Source organism: Hemicordylus capensis, chromosome 2, assembly GCF_027244095.1.
Source record: "Hemicordylus capensis ecotype Gifberg chromosome 2, rHemCap1.1.pri, whole genome shotgun sequence".
NCBI classification, from domain to species: Eukaryota; Metazoa; Chordata; class Lepidosauria; order Squamata; family Cordylidae; genus Hemicordylus; species Hemicordylus capensis.
The window spans coordinates 48,196,786-48,211,000 of record NC_069658.1 but is presented as its reverse complement, the minus strand read 5'-3'; the positions used below and the strand labels follow the sequence as shown (position 1 = coordinate 48,211,000).

The 14,215-nt window shown below is 46.8% G+C and overlaps 1 protein-coding gene across 4 annotated transcripts in view; it reads left to right on the top strand.

Moving 5' to 3' along the window:
* SV2C (synaptic vesicle glycoprotein 2C) overlaps positions 1-14,215 on the top strand; it is a 247,434-nt gene that overhangs the window by 50,874 nt on the left and 182,345 nt on the right. Inside the window, exon 6 of one of the 4 annotated variants that reach the window (XM_053293613.1) lies at positions 7,831-7,908. The exons of the other annotated variants lie outside the window; for them this stretch is intronic. The gene's annotated coding sequence lies outside the window, so the exon portion shown is untranslated. The remainder of the gene's footprint in view (positions 1-7,830; positions 7,909-14,215) is intronic. 4 annotated transcript variants of the gene reach the window in all.

Below are 14,215 nucleotides of genomic sequence, written 5' to 3'. Positions count from 1 at the left end.
TACAATTGACCCAGAAAGCTAGTACAGTAGATATCAATTATTTATGATTTAAGTCTGCCTTGCAAATAAGGCCATGAAGTTATTACCTTATTTACAAGACCATAACCTTTACCTCTACAAAACATTTAACTCTGCAAAACATTCACCATCCTGCCTGCCTATGTTAGTCATTTGTAGTGCATCAATACCTTAAAAAGAAGCAGGGGAGAGAACCAACTCCCTTCCAATTTGAAGGGGGGAAGAAAACCTTTCACCTTGAAGAGATTCTTACTCTTCAGGTGACTGTGGAAGTGACTGGATACAATCCTGGTTTATGTAGAGAGAAGTATTCATATTCCCATCTAATAATTTTCATAGTGGCTTTCATCATTAGGCTTCAGAGCACTTTATAAAAAAGAAAACTGTCATAAAATGTATTAGCACAACATATGAATGTTCCCAAAGCCATTTTTCAAGATAAAAGAGCAAGAGGTGCCCTTAATGTTTGCTCAGGTTATCTGATATTGAGAGGTATCCTTGAGTTCCAAATATTAAGTTTGGGCAGGGTATAAATTTGATAGATAGATAGATAGATAGATAGATAGATAGATAGATAGATAGATAGATATAGATATAACGGAGAGAATTTATTTTATTTAACAGGAAGGAGTGATCTATTTCTTTTTTTGTATGTACCATATATTCTATCTTTCATTACTTTTGAATTGCACTGGCCTTTCATTTCACAGAAGGCTGTAGTTGGACTGTGCCACAGACCCAGATATGTGAGCTTTAACACACAGTGAGGTCATTCACACAGTCAAAAACTATGTTCTACCTGGGCTTGGGAGCTGTGTGTGCTTCCAATTTTTGGTTGTATGGAAGCAAGGTAAGAGGAAAACCTGCGTAGAAGTGATTGTGTGGAAGCAAGGTAGGAGGAAAAGCTACCCAGTTTTTCTTCCTACCTTGCTCCACCCAATCACTTCTACGCAGGTTTTCCTCTTACCTTTCTTCCATACAACCGAAAATTAGGAGCACATACAGCTCCCAAACCCAGGTAGAACACAGTTTTTAGCCTACTTTCCAGTTGGCTTATGAGATCACCCGGCATTCCGTGTGTGTGCCCCTCACTATCAACTTCGCCTTGCCTGGACCAATATGAATCAAATCGGGTACAGTTGTAGGGACACTTAAGAACACCTCAGTGGCATAGTTTGTGATGATGTCATCCACCGCAGTTCAAGATGGTGGATATGTAAACTTTTGAGGTGCAAATGGGCTAACCTGTGAACTCCACCAATCTGAACCAAATTTGCTACAGCTGTAGGGACACATAGAGATGCCCCAATGGCATAGTTTTTGATCATTCGCCCTGATTCAAGATGGCAGATGCATGAACGTTTGAGACAGAAGCAGTGCCCAGTGGTCCCTCTAATGTTTTTAATCTGTGTGCGGAATGAGTTTTGTTCTGGGCGGCAGTATCAAAGCAGTGTGTGTGCACATGCATTCAGAGTGGAGGCCTTCCTGATTCAACCTAAGCAGGATTTAAAATTAACTGAGCGGACATAAAAAAACTTGTGATTGTGTGCACGTCTTAGAGGGAACACTGGACACAAGTGGGCTAGCTTGTGGACTTCCTAACCAATTTGAACCAAATGAGTTACAGTTTTAGTGAGTGACAGACAGGAACACTTCAGTGGCATCATTTGTGATGATGTCAAGATAGCGGATGCATAAACTTTTGAAGCGCAATTGGGCTAACTTGTGAACTGCCTAACCAATTTGAACCAAATTTGCTAGAGCTGTGGGGCACATGGGGAAACCTCAATGGTGTAGTTTGTAATGATGTCATCCACCCCAATCCAAGATGGCAGACCAGTGAACATTTGAGGTGCAAGATATCTAACTTGTGGACCTTGATTTGAACCAAATGTAATCCACTTGTAGAAATAGTGAAAGGAAAGTAGGCAGATTAATTCTTACTAGAACAGCTTGTTGATTGTGTGAATGACCTCAGTCTCTACTATCTGGTTTACAGAGCTTAGTCCAAGATACAGAAAGGAATTAAAATAGGAGTGATGGAGCATTCACCAAGAAAATGCAACTTGGTTGCATCCATCTCATTCAGATTGCACTGGTATTTTGTTGTAATTGTACAAAAGCCTGCTGCATCTTGGACACAGTGTGAGCATGAGTTAGGAGGGGTTATCCAAACAGCAAAGTGGAATAATGCCATATAAAGGGGCAGTGGCCAGTTTGCCTCTTTCCCTTGGTGCAGCTTGATCTTTTTTTAGGGGAGAAAAAGCACCGTCCTGCACTCTGTGCAGCTGGATCTGTCATCCTTGCTTGGCTGAAGCAGTAGCCAGGGAAGGAAGGGAAATATGCCACTGTTTTTCTTCCACAATAAATGGCTGCAGGGACCTCTGTAGAAAAAGAAGGGCCACCCAGAGCAGTGGCACTGTTGGAATGGGGCCAGGATTTCATTCTACCACTCATGTGGGACCCCTGACCTTCATTGATAGAGATTGTGCCTGTGAATGATGGGAGTTGTAATCCAACATTGGGAACCCATGCAATAGGAGTGCCTTACAATTTCTTTTCTGCCTACTTTAATGACAGGCATCATAATTTTAGAATGCTACTAAAAACATATACAAAGTTAGCCACTTTTTGTAATAGAAAAGTATTAATTATCACTTTTGGAATAGAAAATAGAAAAGTGGTTAAAAATAGGTATAATATGTCCCTGATGAGGGCAAATACCTCCTAGTGAATGATCTGCCATGTTCGGTATTCAGTGCAGCTCTATACTCGCATCATTGTAATGAGTATAAGCCAAAAAGTGATAAAACGTATGTGTGAGTGTATATAGGTCTGGATCATAGAAGAATGCAGAGCTTTTTAAGTTTAAGAGCCAGTTGTCACATGGCCTTGTTAATGAAAATTCAAATTTCTTTAAGATGTCCCCAGTTGTGCTGTTGCAACTCCATTATATACCTTTGGCTGCAGAAACTACTTGCTCATCCTAGTAATGACTGCATTCCCAGAGCAGTTTAAGGGAGAGAAGCTGCTGCCAGAATAAGCTAGTTGCTTTTACATGCTAGATTTGTCGCATGAGCTCCAAGGAATTTACATGCTGACAATACCAAGTAATCTTGGGAGCATGGGGCAGTCTGGAAAATACTTGTAGTAGGAATTTCAGCTGTTGGAGATAATAGTGGCAGTCTTTTCTGGTGTCTCATGCGGGCAGAGAAAAGCTGCTGTATCATGTGTGCTTGCTGGGAGGGTTACATGAGAAGTGCCCATTAATTGGATGGGAAAAATATTCTACTGGTACTGATTTCATCTTGTTGGAGCTAGGACATTGGCAGCATCAGCTCTCAGCTGCAGTGTCTCATAGTGACCACTGCGGGGGGCGGTAAAGGGTCATGGATAAAAGTGCTGTCCAGTGTTAGTCTCCATTTTGTCTCTCGAGAGATGGCTGTTGCTTTTGGTCTCTCTCTTCAGCCATTAGCTACAGCTAAAATTAAGCTGTAGGCTTTTCCACATTTGTTCGTAACCTTTTCTTTAAAAAAAAAAAATCCTTGTAGTACTTCAGTATAAAAGAACTGTCTCAAGACCTCTTGCTTTGCTGCTTTCTCACCTGACTGGTTTTGATTTGCTATTTGGGGACTGAACTGCCATTCTTCTCCTACATATCTTATCCCTTGTAAGATGGAGTAAAGGTAAAAAAAAGGTAAAGGTGTTTTTGTTTTTTTAAAGGCAGCAAGCCAAGAACTGTTGTGCATAATACATTCATGTGCCTCGAAAATAATGGATTTTCAAAAGTGAGTGTGTCTGCCCTTTGAAACAGGGGTGGAGCTTATCTATGGGCAAAGTGGGCAGTGCTCAGCTTACTCAGTAAGCCATGTTGTCTCTGCCTCCATTTTGTGTGCCTACTGCCTAGTGTTCTCTCTCATTTTTTTCATCTGTTTGTGGAATGAGTTTTGTTCTGGGTGGAAGTATCAAGGAAGTATCATGTGTGCACACGTGCATTTAGAATGGGGCCTTGCTGATTCAACCTGAACGGGATCTAAAATTAAATGAGCAGACATCCAAAAACTTGTGAGCACGCACACATGTGTACGCCTTAGAGGGATCATTGCTACTGCCTCCCTCTATTGTTCCCTGCTGCTCTTGCCTGCAGCCTACTACTGCTTTAAGAGTTGTGAGGTGGGCGACGGTAGCACCAGCCTCAAAGAACAAATGAAAAGACCCATATCTTTTAAAACATTAAGGCAGGAGCCAATAAGCATGCTCGCTTTTGTTTTGCAAAGTGGGCGGTCCTAGGACTATAAATCAGAGAGGAACTGGGCTGATTGGCTCTTCAAGCAGCCAATCAGAGTGCCCAGAGGGTGGGGAAGTCTTTTTCGTTTATCTACTCAGAAGATAGGCTGGCTGGCAGTTGTAAGTCTGATATTTTGCTGGCTTCTTTGTGTTTGTTTGGAGGGAAGGAATACAACCTCTGCTTGCTCTCTGATCTGATCTGTATGCAAAGCATTATGGCCGAATCCCAAAATGACATGCCATAAAACATTGGGAGGAACAGCAGATTGGAGTATTGTTTGTTTGTTGAATTTATATACCGCTGAATATCAAAATCTCTAGTAATTAGATTAGAAAGTGTTATGCCCCCACCTGAGGACTCTGAAGAAGAAGGGATGGCAGTGGATTTACTGGGAATAGGGAGATGTCTGAGGAGACTCAGGTTCATGAACTGAGTGGGGAGGCATCTGAGACAGGCCCGGATGAACAGGCCCTAGACTGGCTCCCTTGCCTGATCTGATCTGCACAGCTCTCCTCGCCACCACCTGGATTTGGCTTTATGAGAACAAATTCACTTTGGCTCTATCCCTGTTTTCTAACTCCTTTGATTCTTCACTGCTGTTTGCTGCTCCCTGGTCTGTCTTCGAGGAGAGAGGTCCTTCGGTCACTCCCAAGCCATGAAGATCCACCTGCTACTGAAGGAATAAATGAAGTTGAATGATAGCTGCTGCACCCCAAACTGGGCTCCTTCTATCCCTGTCTCTTCTCTCTTAAATCCAAGAACCTCTGAGCCTCCTTTCTCTGGCCACCCTAGAAGCTACTTTAATTTGGACATTAAGCTAAATTTCCTCTTAGCAGTTGTATGGTTAATCTTGTAACATAATTTTTAGTAATAATATTGCTTTTAGTGACACTCTTATTCAATTGCACCCCTTACCCTCAAATAAAACGTTCGCTGTTTTTGAACATATCTCTCTCTCAGCCAGTCATTTTCCTGTAATCAACACTTTGCATTAAATTTATTCTGATGTGGAACTGCTCCACTCTGAGCTAATTTCCCCACACAAAGCCTGAACACAATTTTGGGGAGTTTACCAATCACCCTGGGGCAGTTCCATCAACACTGCACCCATCACCTGCCTAGCACCTCTACCACCACACCCCCAGCAGTCCCAGGAACTATCAGCCACCACAGTTTTGAAATTATTATCCCAATCACCCTCAAGTGCACCTGCTCACAACTACTCATTTGTTGCATTGTAAGAGTGGCTTTTAGTTTACCAGAAAAAGCTTCCTGGAGGCTTTACAGACAGGGCTTCTACCCCAAATATCCTTCAGAAGAGAGTGTGTGCATTCACACACCAGCCAAACTTACCCTGAAGTCCCTTCGAGATCCTTGGACCCACACCACACCAAATCGGCCTTTGTCTTGCGAATTCTAGCTTATCTCAATGTATTTCTGGATTTTTAAAATGCTGGTTTTAAGCTACTTTTTCTGAAAACGCTGGAGCAAATAGGGAAAGGCACTGACATAGAATCATGAGGATAAGAGGGTTACTCTCTTTAGAAATGCAGATATAGCTCTTTAGTTATCCCCCCCCCCCATTGGCTAGAAGAAAAACATAGAGGCATGCCATGTGAACTTGTAAAAACAAAAACTGCGAGCAAAGGGGAGGGGCTGCTTCCCTCAATGCCATGAGTGTGATTCAAAGTGGCTTTGTTCAACATTTACCCCACACTATCCTCATGCCTTCCACGCACATCTTTTTTGCATGAGTCTGTTCACCTGAATGTCCACCCTGCATGTACTCTCAAGGGTGAACAGCCCTGCCCATGAGATAAAGGGACATGCCAGGAGGGTGTTGGAACACCTGCAGAAGACATCATGATGGGTGCACCCTTTCCAATCACATGGGACAGTGAGGTTTTTGTCTGAACTGGCCCATATTCTTACATCACTGGATTTCTAGAAACACCATCAGGGGCTCGATGTAAGGCTCATTCCTAAATACATATTCATGTTTTTACCAGTGCTGTTGGCCCCAATCTAGACAATGTTAGTTGTGCCTAAGGCATGCCATGAATGTTAATCATTCCTAAGTCTTGCTTATGCAGTTACTCAGGAGTAAGTCCATTTGAATTCATAGGTATTTGTGAACTATAATTCCAAATAAGGGTGTTTAATATTAGAGTTTTGTCTAGTTGATGAATACTACTTTATTTTACTGTAAGCAGTATATTAGTTTGTCAGTTAATTAGCCAGTGAAAACAATGCATGCTCTGAAAAACTTGGTGCAGGGATACATTTGAAGTTAGGGATTCTGCAGGATTTAAGACGCAAGATCAAAACGCCCTGTAAGCATACTGCAAATATGACCAGATTCTGACGGAATTTTGTACTTCATGCTCAGAATTTAGAAACACTGAGCTGGTTCAAATGATTCTGGCCCCAGTGCATATGAAGAAAGAGGGGGCGTGCTGAGAGTGCACTGGTCAGAATTGTCTTTCATGGACATCTTGACCCCCTTCTGGCATTTCTCTTGATCATGTATGGGTGCTGTTAATCCAAGTGGCCCCTAAAAACACCCTACAAATACTTGTTTATAAACAGATGTGGAGGACATCCCAACTGGTCCACTCTTGGCCTGCCAGTCCCCACGTGTGCTGGGGCTGGTGTTGTTTAAACCAGCCCAATGGCCGCCATCAGACTAGTGTTGTAGTAGCACAAATAAGTTTCACTAGTGCAAAGGTGTTTTGAAATTTTGTTCTGCTAAGTTGGGAGCTTGTATTCTAGACTAATGTTGTGCTAGTGCAGCAATGCACCTCCTGCAGCGAAATGCCTCCATCCTGTTCTACTATCCTTGATATTGGTCCTGGGACGTTGTTTATCATCTGCCTTGGTGGTAGTGACTAGTTGGACAGGTGTGGAGGACTTGGAAGGTAACAGAAGCAGCTCCTGAAGTTGGAGGGTAACAGCAGCACCTCTTCAGTATTGTCTATTTGGAGCGATGCCAGCAAGTTGCTGGTGGGGTTTGTCTTAAGGTTGAGGGCCCATTTCCTTTGAAAGGGTGTTGGAAACACGTCTATGATTGCTTCTGGAGTGGGGAGAGAGCTGGATGAGTATTGGTGAGAGCAGCTCTCATTCTGGGCTTGCTCTATTTTGGGAGCCTTAATTCAACTCTTAATTCAACCCCTTCAACTCTAGGGAGTAGTATTTTATGTGTGAAGGAAACATACAGATTAGTGTTTATTTTGTGTGCGTGAGGGGCATCACTCAGCCCAGGATTGGTGTGAGCATTCCTGGGTGTGTTTGCCATATAGTTGCTGCTCTTGTGCATGACTGAGAAAGTTGTGGCCTGATATTAATGAAACAGAGGAACTGGGGGTAGTTGGGCTGGGAAGATGTGTCTGGAGGAGTAGAACAGTGGGGATGGTCTCGGGCAGTGATTTCACGGGTAGTGGGCAGAGGCAGATATGGCACTGCCTTTGGGCAGGCCATTACAAGGGGAAATGGTCGAGGCAATTGAGGCCTGTTTCTTTTTCCAGCTCTTTCCCCAACTCTACAGCCCCAGGGAGCTCTGGCGACACTCCCTCTAGGATTATGGTGCTGCTGTTGAATGCCAGGTCAGTAAATGCTAAAACATCTCTCATTCACGATTTGATTGTGGATGATCATACTGACGTGATATTTGTGATGGAGTCTGGAGTCGGCCTCTGTCCTCTGATTCTGGTTTTCCAATTCTGCAGCAGCCCAGAGGGTCGGGGAGGTGGCATTGTGGTCATCTATCATGAGACCTTTCCCCTTTCCAGGTGCCCAGTTAGGCAATCTCAGAATTTCAAGTTTCCCCCCTGTGTTGGAGCTCATCAGAGAGGGTTGTGCACTGAGCATGCTCGAGACATGACTGGAACATGTGATTTAATTTCCTGCTGGAAGGCACCTCCCAACCCCAGTTCCAGTTCTGTCTTGCTTGAGCTGGCACGTTCTTTCTGAGGGCTCTTCAACTTACAGTGTTTTTTGGCCATCTCCTTTTCCTGTTCGCTTTTTCTCTCCTGCCCTCACTGTCTAGACTGTGCGAGGGTGGGAGGAGAGCTAGTCTCTAAATTAGATACTAAAATTTTTCCTCTTCAATAATTTTTTAATTTCTAATTCAGCTAATTGGATTCCTAAAATATACTATTTTCTGTTTCTTGTGCTTGGAGGCAATCTCTACGGAGCTGGCTCATGCCAAAGAGCTCCTGAGGGGCTCCCTCTCAGATGGTTCTCAGCTGCCGCAGGACCTGGGCAGCTTGGCGCTTGTATCAACGGCTCCTCTCCAGCAGCCAGAATCGGCTCTTGTCGCACCCACAGCACCGGCCATTTTATAGGAGGTGTGAACTTGGAGCAAGTGTACAAAAAAGCTCCTAAAAAGACCAAACATAGCAGGGAATAGCTGACCAAGAAAAAGAAATGTAAGAGGTCGCCCTTGAGATTGGAGAGCTCTGTGCAACTCAGCGAGAGGCTCTTAATACAGGTGGTTTGCAAGCGCTCAAAACTGAAACCACGTCCTCTCCACTCAACTCCTATTAGGGTGGACGACCAGCGCCCTTCGGGTGACTCCCTGGCGTCCCTACCCTTGCCCGGGATGGGTCCAGTGTCCGAGGGGGAACCAGCTGGTCCGTACATTCCCCACACACTTCTGACAGAGCCTTCTTCTCCCGCCGTCCCATTGAGTATTACAATGCTGAATACTCTGATTCCTGTGAGTACCCATACCCCTCCCTTTGCTCCACATGTCTTGCAATGGCTAAGGGGGTTCTTCGGGGAGAAAGGTTTTGTGGCTGTGCTGCTTGAGTTACCTGTGGCTCCGTTGGCTGTACCAGCCCTGAACCCAGCGCCACCGCCCTTATAGACAGGGTGGAGAGCGGCTCTCCTCATCCTCCCCAGACTCTAGCCCCTGCAGGCATGCAATTCCTTTGGCAGAGCGGGGCTTTATGTTCCCAGGGCCCTGCCTCTCAGAAGGAAGAGAAGATATGGGCATTCTTCCTCCTTTTGAAGAGGAGGTCAGGACAAAACATCCTAGGGGCTCCCCCCATCCTCCCGCCCCCTGTCCTCCTACTGCAGGGACTCCAGCATTGTCTGCCCCACCCCCACCCCATTCTCCTCCTACTGTCCCTGCTACTCCTACTATCAGATTCCTCTCCGCATCCCACACCTCCCTCTGCCTCCCCCGCCCCACTCAGACCTGCCCGTCCTGCTTCTGACTCTACAGAGGAGCACAGCTCTGGGACAGGGGAACCAGCAGATCCTCCTGACTCCACCATGAGGAGCTTGCCCCTCCTATCCCTAGCTCCTCTAGGCTTTTTTCCTCTGCTGACTTTGACATTCTCCTCTCTAAGGCAAAGAGGATGATTAACGATGTTGCACCCTCAGAATCCACAAAACCATCCACTACACTGGATCAGAATGTTTTTCCTTCTGTCTTGAATGTCACTACTGCGGTACCTTTTCCACTTCTGTTCCACAAGGTAATGTGGTAATGCCCAGCATCCTCTAAGCCTATGGGCAATATTCCTAAAAAGCACTATTCCTTACCACAGGAGGTCATGTCTCTTCTGGCAACTCCAAAGATAGGTCCCCCAGTAGCCCAGTTGGTATCGGGCTCGATCCTTAACACTGAGGGCCAAGAAGAACTGAGGAGCCAGGAAGATAAGAAGTGTGACTCACTTCTGAAAAATGTTCATGATGCCTCGGCCACAGCCATCAAGGCTGCCACTACCAATTCCATCTTTGCTCATGCTTCTGTTCTATGGGCCAAAGAACTAGTAGCCCTGGTTCCCCCTGAAAACAACAAACTCCACCAGGGCATTAACAAGATGGCAAAAGCAGCTGCCCTCATGGCAGACTCCAGCTTAGACTGTATTCAACAGTCTTCTAGAGCTATGGCTGCAGGAGTAGCAGTGCGCCGATCCCTTTGGCTAAAAAGTTGGAAGGTAGACACTAAGTCCAAGCTCGCTCTGACCTCGGCACCCTTTTCTGGCACCAACCTCTTTGGTCCGGCCCTAGATCCTATCCTTGTCGAAACAAGAGACAAGAAGAAAGCCATGCCCTCCATACGCAAGGACTCACGCAGATTTTTTTTCAGGCTCCAAACCAGTCCTTTGGGACCAATAGACAATTCCACTGTCAGTCATCCATGCAGTACTGTGAAAACCAGCCCCAACACGCCAGAGGTTTTGGCAGACCACAGTGGCATCAGAGATACAGAGGGAACCTCAGGGGATCTAATATCAGACCCTTCTTCTCTGCCACAGAAGCAATGACTCCATCCCCCTGGGTGGCAGGTTGTTGGATTTGGCCACAACCTGGATGTCCACATCCATGACAGATGGGTCATCGACACAGTCTCCAATGGATATTCCCTTGACTTTACCTCCATTCCCCTCCCCCAACATTTTCTCCTATCACCACGCTCCAACAATTCAGCCAAGCACCTTCGGATGCCTCAAGCGGTTCACCATCTCCAAATTCATGTGATTGAATGTGTTCCATCTACGCAAGAATTTCAAGGCATATACTCCATCCTCTTCCTGGTCCCTAAGAAGGATGGGTCATGGAGGGCAGTTCTAGATTTAAAGTCCCTCAATTGGTTAATCTGAAAGAAGTAGTTTAGGATGGAATCCCTCCACACAATCAAGGAGTCCATCCACCCAGGATCCTACCGTGTGTCAATAGACCTCTCTGAAGCCTATCTCCATATTTCCATTGGACCAGAACGCAGGGTCTTCCTACGCTTCTCATACGACAACCAACACTTCCAATACCGCATCCTCCCATTCGGACTCACCTCTGCGCCCCAGGTCTTCACAAAGGTCATGGTGGCACTCATAGCTCTCCTCTACCTACAGGGGGTACAAATCCATCCTTATCTAGATGATCTGTTCATCTGGTCACCTTCCCTCCATCAAGTCTGGGAGGATGTTCGCCACATCCTCCAATGCCTTAAGGACCACGGGTTTGTAGTGAACCTGAAGAAGAGCCACCTCACTCCTTCCCAGTCGCTCATCCGTTTGGGAGTCCTCTTCAACACAGCTCAGGACTCCGTATCTCTCCCACCAGAAAGTAGGGTAAGGATAATCTCCCAGCTGTGACCACTGATCCACCGCTGCTTGGCGGACGTCATGGACCTTGCCCAGGCCTTGGGATCCATGATCTCGTGTCTGGAATGCACTCCGTGGGCCAGGTAGCATTCCCGCCCCCTTCACTGGTTGCTCCTTCCCTTCTAGGAACTTATCATGTCCTCGACCCACCTCCTGATACCCCTACCGCTGACAAGCAAGCCGTCACTGCTGTGGTGGCTATCTCCAGCCCTCCTCAAGGGCCTCCCTCTCTCTGATCCTCTCCGCCTTGTGATCACGATGGATGCCAGTCTCCTTGGCTGGGGAGCCCACTGCCTCGGCCATCCAGCTCAAGCACATTGGTCCCCAACAGAAGCCAAAAGGTCCATAAACTGGCTGGAGCTACGAGCAGTCCGTCATGCACTCCTCCATTTCCCACACCTCATTCAGGGAAGCCACATTTTCGCCAGAACAGACAACATCACTGCCAAGGCCCACATCAACCAGCAGGGCAGCACACGATCCCAATCCCTGATGCTAGAGTCCGACCTCCTTTTCCAGTGGGTAGATGCCAATCTAGCCTCTATATCTGCAGAACACCTCAGAGGGACGGAAAACATCCAAGCAGATTGGCTCAGTCGACGGTCCCTCAATCTGGTGGAGTGGTCTCTGCATCCCGAGGTATTTCTACAGATTGTTCAAATCTTCAGACACCCCCAGGTAGGCTTCTTTGTGTCACCAGCCAATCATCTCCTCCCTTGCTTCTTCTCGAGGTTCCATTCTTCCCAGGTGGAATCAACAGATGCTCTAACATAACTGCAGCCAAGGACTCTACTGTACGCCTTCCCCCCACGGCAATTATCACCAAAGTCTTCAGGAAGATAGTACAGGAACCGGCAGAGGTGATCCTCATTGCCCCCCACTGGCCCCTCAGGCCCTGGTTCCCCAACCTGTCAGCCAGACCCCCGTGGCAACTCCCTAGTCAGCCAGACCTGCTCCCCCAGGGCCCTCTTTTCCACCCAGACCCAGGCTGGCTACAACTCTTTGCTTGGAGGTTGAACGCGCAAAACTAGCCTCCCAGGGTTATACCAAGCAGGTACAAAACACCGTCCTGGCCTCTCGAAGATAGTCCACGAACAGGTTCTACAAGGCTGCCTGGGCTGACTTCCTCCATTGGTCACACACCAACCACAAGGATCCAGTGTCTGCCAGAGTCTCGGAGGTGCTAGCCTTCCTTCAGGCTAGCCTGTACCTACACCTCCAGCCCAATACTCTGAGATGTCAGGTTTCAGCACTTGCATCAGTGCTGGACATTTCCTCCACCTCCATGGGCACCTCTGCCCTTCATCCTCCTATTGCAAGGTTCCGCAGGGGAGCTGATAATGTAGCACCCCCTTCAGCGCTTCCCATCCTGGAACCTTAACAGGATTCTGAATGCCCTGACCAAGTCACCCTTTGAATCTTTCTCCTCTATTCCCCTGAAGACCCTATCCTTCAAGGTGCTATTCCTTGTTGCCATTACATCCACACTGAGGGTGTCCGAGCTAGGCGCTCTCTCTGTCTGTAAGGAGCTATGTGCTTTTCACTCAGATTCTGTTAACCTTAGACTCGACCCTATCTTTCTTTCTAAGATCAACTCTACCTTCCCTAGGTCACAAGAGATTGTTCTCCCTTCCTTTTGCCCTTCTCCATCCCATCCCAAGGAGTGACTTTGGCATAATCCTGACATGCGCAGCAGAGCCCTTCGCACCTACATTAGATGCACCAAGGACATTCACAAGTCTGACTCCCTTTTCATGTCATTCCATCCTCCTACCCTAGGCAACAGGGTCTCCAAGGCCATGCTCTCGAGCAGGATCAGGTCCTGCATCCTCCTTGCCTATGGGTCGCTTAACCTACTTCCACCAGGAGGTATAACAGCCCACTCCACCAGAAGCGCAGCCACCTCTGCGGCCTTCTCTGCACACATTCCAGTCTCTGAGATTTGCTGAGAGGCCACATGGTCCTCAATTTCTCTGTTTATCCGACACTACAAGATCTCTTCCTTCTTGACCCTGCAGGCCGCCTTCAGCCGCACAGTCCTTCAACAAGTAGCCTAATTTAGCCTTCCCTCCCTCTATACTATTCCTTGCTTGGGCAAGTCGCTCTCTGATGAGCTCCAGCACAGGGGGAAAAGGAAATTGGCTTACCGTGAAGGGTTCTTTTCCCCTGTGTTTGAAGCTCATCAGCCCCACCCGGATGTACAGGCTACATTCTCTTGTCAAGTCTGAAGGAATATATGATTGAGCGTGATTGGGCATATTCGTCTTCACCTCTGTTATTGGAGGGGACTGCTCTCAGGGTCACAGTTTTGTAGGTCTTTTCCCTCTTTATTCTTTCCTCTCTTACTAGACATGAATATCTGTTACCTGGTCTTTATTCAGGATGCTCTGTTTGGTCTCCCTTCTCTGTTTCTCCAAGTCATTTCCTTAATACAGGCCTACCTAATTCAGCTCTCTCCAATTGATTTTCCACACTTATCGCTACAGCCCTGGAACTGGGGTTGGGAGGCGCCTTCCAGCAGGAAATTAAGTCATGTGTTCCAGTCCTGTCTCGAGCATGCTCAGTGCACAACCCTCTCTGATGAGCTCCGAACACAGGGAAAAAGAACTCTTCATGGTGTAAACCAATGTACCTTTTTGTCCTTGAGGGTGGGCCCCCGAGATAGGCTGGGGATTCTGCTGGTGTACTGACCTTTGCACAGCTTCAGCTAGTGTGCCAGCTGCATCAACTTCTTGAGAAGGCAGATCTTAGTCACATCACGGCTGGATTACTATGTGGGGCTGCCCTTGAAGAA